The 15,293-nt window shown below is 36.7% G+C and overlaps 1 protein-coding gene across 30 annotated transcripts in view; it reads left to right on the plus strand.

The window, feature by feature from the left end:
• Positions 1–15,293, plus strand: part of DCAF8L2 (DDB1 and CUL4 associated factor 8 like 2) — a 164,631-nt gene that overhangs the window by 44,374 nt on the left and 104,964 nt on the right. For 11 of the 30 annotated variants that reach the window (XM_055375432.1, XM_055375443.1, XM_055375435.1 and 8 more), the window contains one exon: positions 14,170–14,231. The exons of the other annotated variants lie outside the window; for them this stretch is intronic. The gene's annotated coding sequence lies outside the window, so the exon portion shown is untranslated. The remainder of the gene's footprint in view (positions 1–14,169; positions 14,232–15,293) is intronic. 30 annotated transcript variants of the gene reach the window in all.

Raw genomic sequence — 15,293 nt, forward strand, 5'->3', positions numbered from 1 at the left:
CAGGTTGTTGGAGTTGGTTTATTTTGCCTCTTACTAGTTGCATAACCTCAGGAAAGTTACTTAACCTCTCGGTGCCTTGGTTTCCTAACTGTAAAGAAAATAGGAACATCTTCATAGGATTGTTGTGATAATTAAATAAACTGATAGACACTGAGCACCCTCAATCCAAAAATCTGAAACCTGAAATGTTTCAAAATCTGAAACCTTTTGAGTGCTAACATGACATCACAAGTGGAAAATTCTACACCTGACCTCAGGTGATGGATCACAGTGAAAATGCAATGAAAACTTTGTTTCATGCATGAAATTATTTCAAAATATTGCATAAAATTACCTTCAGGCTATGTGTATAAAGTGTATATTAAACATAAATGAATTTTATGTTTGGAATATGGTCCCATCCCCAAGATATCTCATCATGTATACCTAAATATTCCAAAAATCTGAAATTTGAAACACTTCTGGTCTCAAGCATTTCAGATAAGGGATACACAAACTATGTATGTATATATATATACACACACACACACACACACACACACACATATATATATAGAGAGAGAGAAAGAGAGAGAGAGCTCTTAGAATAGTACCTGTTTCATGGTAAGCATGCAGTAAATGTTAGCTCTTATGAGTAGTGTAATAGATATATTGACATTGTTATTTTTATTATCACTCTAGTCCCTTAAGCAGAGTTATTACATAATTTTTATCATTGCTGTTTAACATTGATTTTTAATTATTTTTACCTTGTGACCATACCATGAGTTGACTGAGTGGAGATACTTTTACTTAGTCAACTGCTGGACCTAGTACAGTGTTTAATAGGGCAAAATAAATATTATTTGGAGTGACTGACTAATATCTTCTCAATGAAACTATCAACATTTATAATGAGTAGTTCCTAATACCCGCCCAAGGAATTTCATGATGATTTTAAAGTATCATACCTAAATAGCTGTGTTGATAGTAATCATGCATCAGTCCCAGGAGCAGTAGCATTCACTGTACTCAATTTAATGTTTTCCTCAAAACCAACCTTACTAAATAAAATGCTATTAAGATTTGAGGAGGCCCAGACACAAAAGAGTCAAGTAATTCTTTTCATTGCCATAAAAGTATTCAAGAATATAACAAACAGCTTTCTTCCGGGCAATTCAACATTTGCTCCCACTAGCCATTCTACTTCCAGGTTTAACACTTACAAGAAAAAGAAAATGCTTCAATTATCAATAATTCAAATTGAAAGTGACACTTTTTTGAAGTAGTATTATTTTAATATTTTTGGGCAGTAGTCAACACCTAACGTATGAAAGCAATTTCCTTTTACTTGTGTGTGTGTGTGTGTATGTGTGTGTGTGTGTGATGGAGTTTTGCTCTTGTTACCCAGGCTGGAGTGCACTGGCGCCATCTTGGCTTGCTGCAACCTCCGCCTCCCAGGTTCAAGCGATTCTCCTGCCTCAGCCTCCCAAGTAGCTGGGATTATAGGCGCCTGCCACCACACCCAGCTAATTTTTTGTATTTTTAGTAGAGACAGGGTTTCACCATGTTAGCCAGGCTGGTCTTGAAGTCCTGACCTCAGGCGATCTGCCCGCCAACCTTGGCCTCCCAAAGTGCTGGGATTACAGGTGTGAGCCACCGTGCCCGGCCAGAAATTTCTATTAATGTCAATAAAAGCTCATAGTGTTTGACATATTTTATTTTCTTAAGAGCTATGTTGCATGAAAACCCTAGTGCTGAAATAAATTCCTTTAGGCACCTGGACCTTACATTTTATCTGTGTTCATGGTCCAATCTTCATGTTTAGAATCAACATATTCCTCTGAGTTCTAAATCATTTATTTTATAATAACAATTTATTATTAAACCCATTTCATTATAAGCTAAAATCTACTACAATTGCATTTTAAATCAATCGCTAACATTTAGCTATCAGTGCATTACTTCAAATTGATCCAAAGATATAAAGAATTAAAAACTGTGTTTATTCATTCATTTATGTAACTCCCTAGAAAATCAGACATGTTTTGTGCTAAACCTGAACAAGGAAGTGTGTATCCCCAGGATGTAATGGCTGTTGCATTGGTTCTAATATTGAGGAAAAGAGACTGAAAACTAGATATAGAGAGCCAGGTATATCAGGTGGTCTGAATGCATCTCAAACCTGAATGCATCTCTATTTAATTCTGGAAAATTAAATAGAGAAGAATTTTATTGGAAGAATATTACTAGTAGCTCAAAGAGTTGAGGGGAGAACCAGAGAATCAGGCCCAGGAAATGAGAAGGAACTAAAGAGTCGAGTAATGTTGCAGAAAAAAATCTTATTTACAAATGTATCTGCTGCCACGGTCCACAATCTCCTCCATGACACACAGGCACCATAGCTAGATGCAGAAAAGCAATCATAAAATCATTTTCCTTTAGGTCACTAGGCTAAAAAAGAGAATCCTTGATTATAATATCTGAGTATTGATTTCCATGCTCCGGCCACCAGGAGACGAGAAGAGGACAGATTTTACCTTTAAGCACCTGTCATTGGGAGATGCACTATCACCTACTGAGAATCTCAGTTTAAAGGTTCTCCAAAATTAGAAAGCCACTTCACTTTCTGAGCAGCCAAAAATGACATCTGTACATTCTCAAAGTCCCAATAACATTGTTTGAGTCATGCAGAGCTTCATCTAAAGCCTGTCTCCTCCTGAACAATCTGATTATATGGCTTATTAAATTAACATTTTGGTTTAAGCCAGTTTGTTTCAGGTTTATCTGTTATGTCCTATGGAGTTCCTACCACCAGTACTCAGGGCTTCTGAAATTTTCTCCATTGTGGCATCCCTATTTCAGGGATGTCCAGATCACACTAGCTTAACTTTGAGAAGTGGGTTTCTAACTTTTAATTTTCTAGTATGGTGACCACTACCCAAATATATGCTCTTACCCAATCAGATTGTCTGCTTGACTGAATTTCCACATGTCACTATGTGGGTTTTCCATTAGGATGTTCTTTCCACCTTTGGGCATGTGCCAACCAGGACCAGCACACAACTTCAGATGGCATCATTCGATTTGAGCATCCAGCTCAAGCCATGGAGTACATAGCCCATAAAACTGGATGAACATGGCAGCTTCTTCAAATTTGAGTACTGATTGGATTATCTTTACTCGGGCTTCATTCAGAGATTATTTAATGTAGCTTACAAAAATCTGTAAAATTAAATTAAAAATGAAATAAAATCATTTATGAATAAAAGGGGGCTCAAAATTTAATGAAAAGCAATAACTGGCTCATAACACAGAGTCATACTTTTGTTCTCAACTTTCTAGCAGCCAACCTGCAAAGAGGAAGTAGTCGTTTCTCCAGGTAATATTCCCCATACATTAAAAACAATACAATTGCTTAGGGAAACACAACTATTAATGGAATTCAAACCAGACACGATCCTCTCAAAGTTAGCTCAGATTCTCAGAGAAGTAGACACTAAGACAGGATTAAACAAAGCAAGATTTATTGGGAAAAAAATGGATATGAAGGAAAGGAGGAGGGAGCTATCAGACCACAATACAATTTCAACACCATGAAGGAGAGAGATGGAAGGAAGGAAGGTTAGGTAGGAAAAGTCTTAGATTGCACGGTAATTTAAGGAAAGTATTAGCAAGGCTGATGAGGAATCCTTGAGCCAAAGTTGCTCACTAGAGAAGTCTTGTATCTTGCTGGAATATCCCTGCTTTAGTACCCTGGTACATACCATCATTGGCTAGGAAGAGCCTGTGAAAAGTATGGTAATGGACTCAGATCTCAACAGCTGGAGTCATTGATCAGTTATGCTCCCCACAGCAGAAGATCTGAGAGCAACATTTTCATTGCTGCCACACTCCCCCACTCATTTTGGTGACTGTGGAAAGATGATGGCTACTAAATGTAATTGATTTACTTGAATCAAGCCTGGAACTTTATGTACCTTGGAAACCGACACTTCCCAATTATTTTAACCTTCATGGCCAGCTGGATTTGCCCTTACTCAGATTATGCTGGCTATGAGCTTTATAAATCTTGAAATATGAGAATCCATGCCCCATGGAACTGGTGTTTTAGTGAAGGTTACAGACATGTCAGGAATGAAATACAATACAAGGTGAAGGAAATGTGTGTTTAATAAAGGTATAAACAATGTATTGTGGAGGGGCAGGGAGAAATGAGAGGTTTCAGTTTTCAATTCACAAGTGGCTTTACAGATGAACAGTCAAGAACAGCCCAATCATTTGCATTTATTGTTTTAAATAATGAGGACTAATGCATTAATGTAGATCTGTAGGTCTCAAACTTTAGTGCACATCAGAATCATCTGGAGGACTCGCTAAAACACAGATTATTGAATCCACCCCCACCCAAAGAGTTTCTGATTCAATAGATCTGGGGATGGAGCCTGAGAATGCACAACTTTAACAAGTTCCCAGGTGCTGCTAATGGTGGTCTGAGTAGCACTATAGGAGAACCAAGTAAGTAAAACAAAAACTCTGTTGTTAGAATATGAGTTACCCAAACAATTACTCTCATACTTCCCTCTCCTTAATTAGTCTTGAACTTATATCATCACGGGATCTCTGTTAATTACATATGTACAATGGGGTACTATTCAGCCATAAAAATAATGACATCCAGTCATTTCAACAACATGGATGAAACTGAAGATCATGTTAAGTGAAATAAGCCAGGCACAGAAAGACAAACATTGCATGTTGTCACTTATTTGTGGGATCTAAACACCAAAACAACTGAACTCATGGACATAGAGAGTAGAAGGATGATTACCAGAGGCTGGGAAGAATAGTGAGGGGCTGGTAGGGAGGTAGGGATTGTTAATGGGTCCAAAAAGTAGAAAGAATGAATGAGACCTATTTGATAGCACAACAGGGCGACTATAGTTAATAATAACTTAATTGTACATTTTAAAACACTTAATGGGTGTAACTGGATTGTTTGTAACTCAAAGGATAAATGTTTGAGGGAATGAATACCCCATTCTCCATGATGTGCTTATTTCACATTGCATCATTGCATGCCTGTACCAAAATATCTCGTGTACTCCATAAATATATACACCAAGTATCTACAACTATATATATAATTACAGGTTACATAGTAGCTTTGGTATCAAGCAAGTGTGGGTTCAAAATTGGGACTCTTGGGCTTATTTTGTTGTTTTTATTAATTTTTTTAATTTACATTTTTTAAATTATGAAATTAACTCTAAGCCTAAAAGTAAGAGAAAAGTAACATCCACAGGCTCTGTTATAGCTGCCACTTGGATGTCGACTGTACTGGCATTTTTCATAGAACTTTTCTCATTTTTAATCGTAATACATATTATTTTACATCTTGCTTTCATTGAACAATGTATCAACTGATTTTTTCAGATGTTTCAGGCGTTGTACTATTTATCACTTTTAAAAATTTTATTTATTTAATTTTATTTTTTATTATACTTTAAGTTCTAGGGTACATGTGCACAATGTGCAGGTTTGTTACATATGCACACATGTGCCATGTTGGTGTGCTGCACCCATTAACTGGTCATTTACATTAGGTATATCTCCTAATGCTATCCCTCCTCCTTCCCCCCCACCAATGAGTTCATGTCCTTTGTAGGGACATGGATGAAGCTGGAAACCATCATTCTCAGCAAACTATCGCAAGGACAAAAAACCAAACACTGCATGTTCTCACTCATAGGTAGGAATTGAACAATGAGAACACTTGTTGTTATTAAAGTTTTTTTGATTCATTACCTCTCCCATCCCCAGCACTTGGCAACCACGCATCAATTTTCTGTCGCTGTACTTTTACCTCTTCCAGAGTGTTATATAAATGAATCCATACAGTGTGTAGTTTTGGGAGTCTGGCTTCTTTCACTTACTAACATACATTTGCATTTATCCATGTTTATGTGGATGAATAAGTATTTTACTCATTTGTATTGCTGAGCAGCATTTCACTGTATGGATATACTACACTAGTTTAGCCATTCATCAGTTGAAGGATATTGTCATCATTTCCCAATTTTGGCACTTATGAATACAGCTGCTATAAATATTCAAGAATATCATCATTTCACTTACGTAAATCCTAATAGTGGGATTTCTGGGTCATGTGGCAAGTGTATGTTTAACTTCATAAAAACTGCTAAAGTATTTTCCAAATTGGTTCTATCATTTCACATTTTCACGGCAATGTATGAGAGATCCAGTTACTCTAAATCTTTGTCTGCCCTTCATATTTTCAGTTAATTTGTTTTTATTCTAGCCTTTTTAATATGTAGTGGTATTTTACAAAAAAAAATAAAAAAGTAGGAGTATTTTATTATCATTTTAATTTGAATTTCTCTAATGACTAATGATGTTCATATACATTTATGTACATCTTGTTTGGTGAAATTTTACTTTAGGGTTTCTAGTAGAGATGACTTATAACAGTCTGCCTTCAATTAATATTATATTACTTCATTTATAGAAGGGCTTGAAAATAGTACAATTTATTTCCATTTTCCCTGCCTTTGTGCTATTGTCATATAGTTTATTTCCATAGCTGTTATAGATAACACAATCTTTTTATTATTTTTATTTGAAGATTTGATTATCTTTTAAAGTACTTCAGAATATAAGGAAACATCATTTTATATTTACTCACATACTTACCACTTCTGGTTTCTTCACTCCTTTGTGTAGATGCAGATTTTTATCTGTTAACATTTCCTTCTACCTAAAGGATTTCATTTAAAATTGCACATCTACTGGTGATGAATTCTTTCACTTCTTGTATATTGAAATAAGCTTTTATTTCACTTTTATTTTTGAATTTTTTTGCTGATTATGAACTAAGTCTGATAGCTATTTTTTTCAGTAATTTAAAGATATTGCTCCACTGTTTTCTTATTTGAACTGTTCCCAACATAAAGCCTGCTATATTTCTTTTCTTTTCTTTTCTTTTCTTTCCTTTTCTTTTTTTTTTTGAGATGGAATTTTGCTCTTGTAGCCCAGGCTGGAGTGCAATGGTTGATCTTAGCTCACTGCAACCTCCACCTCCTGGGTTCAAGCAGTTTTCCTGCCTCAGCCTCCCGAATAGCTGGGATTCCAGGTGTGTGCCAACATGCCCAGCTAACTTTTGTATTTTTAGTAGAGACGGGGTTTCACCATGTTGGCCAGGCTGGTCTCAAACTCCTGACCTCAGGTGATCCACCCACCTCGGCCTCTCAAAGCGCTGGGACTACAGGTGTGAGCCACCATGCCCGGCCAAGTATGCTGTATTTCTATCTTTGTTTTACTCTGCATAATGTGTGTTTGCCCTTCCTCTGGGCACTTTTAAATTTTTCTCTTTATCACTAGTTTCAAGCAGTTTGATAAGGGTACTTTTTTTTTTTTTGAGATGGAGTCTCGCTCTGTCGCCCGTGCTGGAGTGCAGTAGGACAATCTCGGCTCACTGCAAGCTCTGCCTCCCAGATTCACGCCATTCTCCTGCCTCAGCCTCCAGAGTAGCTGGGACTACAGGTGCCTGCCACCATGCCGGGATAATTTTTTGTATTTTTTTTTTAAGTAGAGAAGGGGTTTCACCATGTTAGCCAGGATGGTCTCAGTCTCCTGACCTCGTGATCCGCCCACCTCGGCCTCCCAAAGTGTTGGGATAACAAGCGTGATCTACCGTGCTTGGCCTGATAAGGGTACATCTTAACAAAGTTTTCTCTAGTTTTTTCTCTGAGGTTTGATCCTTTTAAACTTGTTTTTGACTTTCTTATGCAGGACCACATAAGCCTTTAGTCTAGATCTAATTTTGCCTCTCAATTGAGTCAACATCCTTCTGACAAGTCCACCCTATATCTTATGTATTATAGTGTATTTCTAATCTGGCTTGTGAAAACAGCAATTTTTTTTTTCTGGCTCCGATTGAGCCCTGGAGATTTTTCCACTTGCTTCTTTCAGATAATTCTTTCCTAGGCTTCAGGCAGCTTTCTCACATGTATGTTCTGATAAGAACACAGATGAAGACTCAGGGAGATGGGACTCTGCAGATCCTCAGAGCTTTCTTTCACTGCAATTCTCTCTTTTCTACTCTCCCATCAAAACGCCAGATACCTTCATCTTCCCATATTTCCATGTCTATCTCTTCAACTCAAGGACACTGCTGGGCTTTCCCCAGGTTTCCTCACCCTTTGGTAAAATGTACATTTATATCCCCTAAAATTAGTATAACTTTTTATTTTTAATAATAAGATATGCAGAATAAGCTTTCAGTTATTTTCCAAATATAATTGATACACTATCAGAACCATGTAATCATTTTGAAAAGAACATATATTCTCAATAAAGGTGATGTACAACTTGGATGTTGCAGGTGATATGACAAGCATCACAGCGTTACTAAAACCATGCCATCATTTATTAACTCTACCATATTGTTGGTTTTTAAGTCAAGAGATGTCTTCACCATTTTACCTTTTAATATGATATTTTGCTATGTATATGTAGACACCTTTACTGTGCTTCTGTTACATTTTAACAGAATGGTGTCGATATCTCTTCAAGATACTCATTTTATTCCTTACAGACATACAACTAGTAGTGAGATTGCTGGATCATATGGTAGTTTGATTTTTAATTTTTTGAAGAATCTCCACACTGTTTTCCCAAATGCTGTACCAATTTGCATTCCACTAACAATTCACAAGGGTTTCCTTCTCTCAGCACCCTAGCCAACAGTTGTTATCTTTTGACTTTTTGATAATAGCTATCCTAACACGTGTAAGGTGGTAACCCATTGCAGCTTTGATTTGCATTTCCCTGATGATTAGTGAAGGTGAGCACCTTCTTATATACCTGTTGGCTATTTGTATGTCTTCTTTTGCAAAATGTCTATGTATGTTTGTTTGTAAAAGAGCTATTCCTTTTTTGTACTCTTGTTTTGAGAAAAAAGTTAATCTGTGTTGATGTCGTAGTGGTCAGACACCAATAGAGACTGATAAAAGAATCCCAGTAATTTTTGGTAAATTCCAGCAGTTTGATAAAAATACATCCAATTAATGCTTACATACACATATAATATAGCTACAATTTTAAAGCTCTTAAAATTATTAATAAATTCAAAAGAGTAAAACATAATGTCCAACGTTATTTTCCTGAAAATTATAGGATAATAGTAATTAAAGTATCTCTTGAGATTACGTTGTGACTTTCCACACGGTTATCCTTTGCCTTCTTCCCAATTAAACTATGAACACATCGTGTTCCTGATGTTTAGCTTTCATTTCTCACACAATACCTAATATGTGTTTGATTTTTTTGGCTGAAGAATTGATTGGACTATGAGTGAAATAATGAGGACATCTCTACCTACTTGGTGACTAACATATTTCCTATAAAAGGATCTATATTCTCCAGAGTTTTTCTTGAACCTCATAAAAACATCCCAATACCTATCATGAAGTCTTTGCACTTAATATTGCTTCTGCCAGAAGCATTCATTTTACCCATCTCCATCTACTTAGCTCACTCACTATTTTTCTGTCTGATCAATGTCTCCTCCTCTGAGGAGACTACCATGTCTAAAATATCACCTGCCACATTCTAACCCATGACCCTGATTTCCTTTTCTTCTGAGAACTGACAGTTACTTGAAAATATTGTATGTTCATGTATATGTGTGTATAGTGTATAGCATGCATTTGTGTACCACACATATACACATATACATACATACACGTTTAATTTGTTGTTTGTCTCTTTCACTAGAATATAAGCTCCTTGACAGTAGCAACAGTTTTCAATAACCACTTTATCCCCAGGGTACACAGGAAAGACACAGAGGAGATATTCAATTACTGTATGTCAAGTGAATGAATAGATGAAAAGGTGGATGATACACTTAATTACCAGAAGCTTCATCATCAAGACCCTCAGTAATATAGGTCACATCTGTTTACAGTGATAAATCAGGCTAACTCCTCTGAAAAAACCTCTTGTTACAAATCACCGAGATATGCTGGATAAATATGACCAACAGGTATTTAATTACATAGCTCAGCTTTCAGGAAGCTAAGGGGAAGCCACAGGAGCCATAGATCTATGAAGAGGAGGCTGGAAACCAACTGATAAAATAAAACTGAAACTACTGCTATTTAGGGCAGCTGATTCTACCAGAGGTACAAAGAGGAGCTGGTCCAAACAACTGAAAAGGAGGGACTCATCCCTAACTCTTTTTTGTTGTTGTTGTTTTTGAGATGGAGTCTTGCTCTGTCGCCAGGCTGGAGTGCAGTGGCGCAATCTCGGCTCACTGCAACCTCCACCTCCCGGGTTCAAGCGATTCTCCTGCCTCAGCCTCCCAAGTAGCTGAGATTACATGCATGTGCCACCACGCCCAACTAATTTTTGTATTGTTTTTAGTAGAGATGGGGCTTCACCATGTTGGCCAGGATGGCCATGATCTCCTGACCTCGTGATCTGCCCGCCTCAGCCTCCTAAAGTGCTGGGATTACAGGCATGAGCTACCGCACCCGGCCCCTAACTCATTTTATGAGGCCAGCATCATCCTGATACCAAAACCTGGCACAGATATAACAGAAAAAGAAAACTTCAGGCCAATATCTCTGATGAACATTGATGGAAAAATCCTCAATAAAATATTGGCTATCTGAATCCAGCAGCACATCAAAAACCTTATCCACCACTATCAAGTCAGCTTTATTCCCAATATGCAAGGCTGGTGCAACATATGGAAATCAATAAACATAATTCATCACATAAACAGAACTAAAGACAAAAACCACATGATTATCTCAATAGACGCAGAAAAGGCCTTCAATAAAATCCAACATCCTCATGATAAAAACTCTCAATACACCAGGTATTGAAGGACCATACCTCAAAATAATAAAAGCCATTTATAACAAACCCACTGCCAATATACTGAATGGACAAAAGCTGGAAGCATTCCCCTTGAAAACTGGCACAAGACAAAGATGCCCTCTCTCACCACTCTTATTCAACATAGTGTTGGAAGTTCTGGCCAAGGCAATCACTCAAAAGAAATAAATAAAGGGTATTCAAATAAAGGAAGAGAGGAAATCAAATTGTCTTTGTTTGCAGATGACATGATCCTATATCTACAAAACCCATGACTCAGCCCAAAAGCTTCTTAAGCTGATGAGCAACTTCAGCAAAATCTCAGGATACAAAATCAATGTGCAGAAATCACAAGCATTCCTACGCACCAACAACAGACAAGCAGAGAGCCAAATCATCAATGAACTCCCATCACAATTGTCACAAAGAGAATAAAACACCTAGGAATGCAGCTAACAAAGGAAGTGAAGGACCTCTTCAAGGCGAACTACAAACCATCCCTCAGGGAAATCAGAGAGGACACAAGCAGATGGAAAAACATTCCATGCTGATGCATAGGAAGAATCAATATCATGAAAATCACCATACTGCCCAAAGCAATTTATAGACTCAATGCTATTCCCATTAAGCTACCATTGATATTCTTCACAGAATTAGAAAAAAAAGTTTTAATTCATATGGAACCAAAAAAGAGCTCATATAACCATGACAATCCTAAGCAAAAAGAACAAAGCTGGAGGCATGATGCCACCCAACTTCAAACTATATTACAAAGCTACAGTAACCAAATCAGGATGGTACTGGTACAAAAACAGACACATAGATCAATAGAACAGAATAGAGAATCCAGAAATAAGCCCACACACTTACAACTATCTGATCTTTGACAAACTTGACAAAAACAAGCAATGGGGGAATGATTCCCTATTCAATAAATAGTGCTGGGAGAACTGGCTAGACATATGCAGAAAATTGAAACTGGATGCCTTCTTTACACTTTATGCAAAAATTAACTAAAGATGGATTAAAGACTTAAATGTAAAACCCAAAATTATAAAAACCCTAGAAGAAAATCTAGGCAATACCATGCAAAACATAGGCATGGGCAAAGATTTTATGATGAAATCACCAAAAGTAATTGCAACAAAAGCAAAAATTGACAAATGGGACCTAATTAAAGAGCTTCTGTACAGTAAAGGAAAGTATCATCAGAGTGAACAGACAACTTACCGATAGGAGAAAATTTTTGCAATCTATCCATCTGAAAAATGTTTAATATCCAGGATCTATAAGGAACTTAAGCAAATTTACAAGAAAAAAACCAACAACTGCATTAAAAAGTGGGAAAAGAATATGAACAGGCTACTTCTCAAAAAAAAGACACACATGCGGCCAACAGACATGAAAAAAAGCTCAACATAACTGATCATTAGAGAAATGCAAATCAAAACTACAATGAGATACCATCTCATGCCACTCAGAATGGCAATTATTAAAAAGTCAAGAAACAACAAATGCTGGTGAGGTTGCGGAGAAATAGGAATGCTTTTATGCTATTGGTGGGAATGTAAATTAGTTCAACAATTGTGGAAGACAGTGTGGCGACTCTTCAAAGACTTAGAACCAGAAGTACCATTTTACCCAGCAATTCTATTACTGGTTATATACCCAAAGGAATATAAATCTTTCTATTATAAAGATACATGCACATGTATGTTCATTGCAGCAGCATTCACAATAGCAAACACATGGAATCAACCTAAATGCCCATCAGTGAAAGACTGGATAAAGAAAATGTGCTACATATACACCATGGAATACTATGCAGCCATAAAAAGGAATGAAATCATGTTCTTTGCAGGGACATGGATGAAGCCGGAAGCCATTATCTTCAGCAAACTAACGCAGGAACAGAAAACCAAACATCGCATGTTCTCACTTATAAGTGGGAGCTGAACAATGAGAACACATGGACACAGGGAGGGGAACAACACACACTGGCACTTGTCGGGGGAGAGTGGAGGTGGGGAGAGCATTAGGGAAAAGAACTAATGCATGCTGGGCTTAATACCTAGGTGATGGGTTGATCGGTGCAGCAAACCACCATGGCACACATTTACCTATGGAACAAACCTGCACATCCTCCACATGTACCACAGAACCTAAAAACATAAAATAATAAAAAATTAAAAAATTAGAAAAATTCTTTTTCTTTCTTAGTATCCAAGAGACTGGCACCTTTACAGCTGGGAATGGAGAAGGAGATAAGTCCTTAGCTCTCAGAAAGGAGTGGAACAGGGAACAGGCAAAGATGGAACAGGAAAGACCCCATACAAAGGCAAAATCTACACTTTCTATAAAAAAGATGAATTGGACAAAAACAAACCTGTCAGAGGCCAATGACAAGGAAAATTGTCTTTCTAGATTTGGGTTCAGGGAAGAATTTTTTTCTAAAGTTAACAATGAGATTTCATAACTTCATTCCTGCCCTTGCTTATGATATGAGTTCCTATTTTTTGCTACCCACATAGTCCATAAAATTCTATACCACAAAACTCACTTGAAGACATTCTGAATTGGTTGTAACTTGGGCCACATGACAGAGGTAAATACACTGCCTTTCTAGAAGAAGGTAATGGCAAAAAAGAATTCACAGGCTGACTTCATATCAAGATTCCCTGAATTAAAGTTCAGGTTCCAAAGTTACGCAGCAGCAGAAGAAAAAAAGTACCATAAGCAAAAATGAGGGAGGAAAAAAGGATACTTTTTAATGACCAAGAATCTTAGATATTGAAATTAGCAGATAAAGATTATAAAATAAGTATGTATAAGATGTTTAAAGAAATAAAAATGAGAACATTCCAAACATTATTATCACATTTGGGAATTACAACATAAAAATATACAAAATAATATTCTATGTTGTTTAGGGATATGTGAATATGGGAAAAAGAAAATGAAAAAATATTATTATAAGCACTACATTCAGGATTATGATACCTCTGTGAAAGAAAAGAGGCAGGGAGAAAAGAGAATATAGGCATGATTTTTATTTTAGAACTGATTTCAAAGGTCAGTAGTAATATTTCCTAGTTAAGCAAACATATATATATATATGTATTATTTATATATATGTATATATCTGCTTTACTTTTTGGAATTGCATACAGTTATCAGGAAATGTATATCATGAACAAAAATATGCAAACATTTTAAAAGAGGAATTTAGAATTGCACAATGAATATAGTTTTCTTACAATTTTCACTATCTGTCTTTTTCAGTTGATTGGACACAGTACTGATGTTACAAGTCTCAGGTGTTCGAGGCAGTTACTGATACACAGGTAGACCAAGGTGGACAAAGCACAACTGTTAGTATAATAAGCCGAAGTAGGATTTATGTAAAGTGGAATTGTTCAGAACTTGCAAATCAAATGATTTTATTATTTCATACATCTTTGTCCTAGAAGATAGAATGAAAGTTAGATTTACTGGCTGGCAAGTGGGTTAGTACTGTATATTGGCTCATATTGGAACCAAGTTTCTTGAACCTAGCTGTGTATTAATATTAACATCACCCGGAAAGGTTTAAAACATACTGATGTCTGGGCCCCAGCCCCAGGAACTCTGACTGGATTGGTTTGGAGTAGAGATTGGGCAATGATATTTATTTAAAACGTCCCATATGATTTTAATCTGCAGCCAGTTCAGAACCACTTTCCTTGACCAAAATGGTACAGAGATGGCAAATGTCTCCACGAAAATTTGAGGATGAAGCTGCAGTCTCTGGACCAATATAACTCTCGAAGCAGTCATTGTCAACTGCTCTTACTAACATGGAAATAGTTTGAAACCTGTTTTTTACCCCGATCAAGAACTGTAGGAATGCTTTCAGGGTGAGGTAAGAGAATTAGGAATTTTGGATGATTCCTATTTGTTTTCCAGGACTCTTGCTTTTAGATATGAGACCTAAGTAACCTCATTTCAGATCTCTGGACATTTTGGGACTCAATATATTTTGTAAAATATTCCCTTAAAAATATTTTCTGGCCAGGCATGGTGGCTCACACTGTAATCCCAACCCTTTGGGAGGCTGAAGCGAGAGAATCCCTTGAGGCCAGTTGGTCCAGGCTGCAATGAGCCAGGATTGCACCACTGCACTCCAGCCTGAGTGACAGAGCAAGACTCTGTCTGTTAAAAAAAAAAAAAGAAAAGAAAAAGAAATCCTGTTATGGAAGATAAAATCTTAAGACAAAATAAGAATATGGGACTACGACTAAAGACATAAAACATAAAAACCATGATATTGTACTCTGTGTTTGTGTGTGTGTGTGTATATATATACATATTTACCTTTCCTAAATAAAATAATAAAGGCAACACAGTAATTGATTACATCTCAGTGG

This window comes from Gorilla gorilla, chromosome X (genome assembly GCF_029281585.2).
Source record: "Gorilla gorilla gorilla isolate KB3781 chromosome X, NHGRI_mGorGor1-v2.1_pri, whole genome shotgun sequence".
NCBI lineage: Eukaryota > Metazoa > Chordata > Mammalia > Primates > Hominidae > Gorilla > Gorilla gorilla.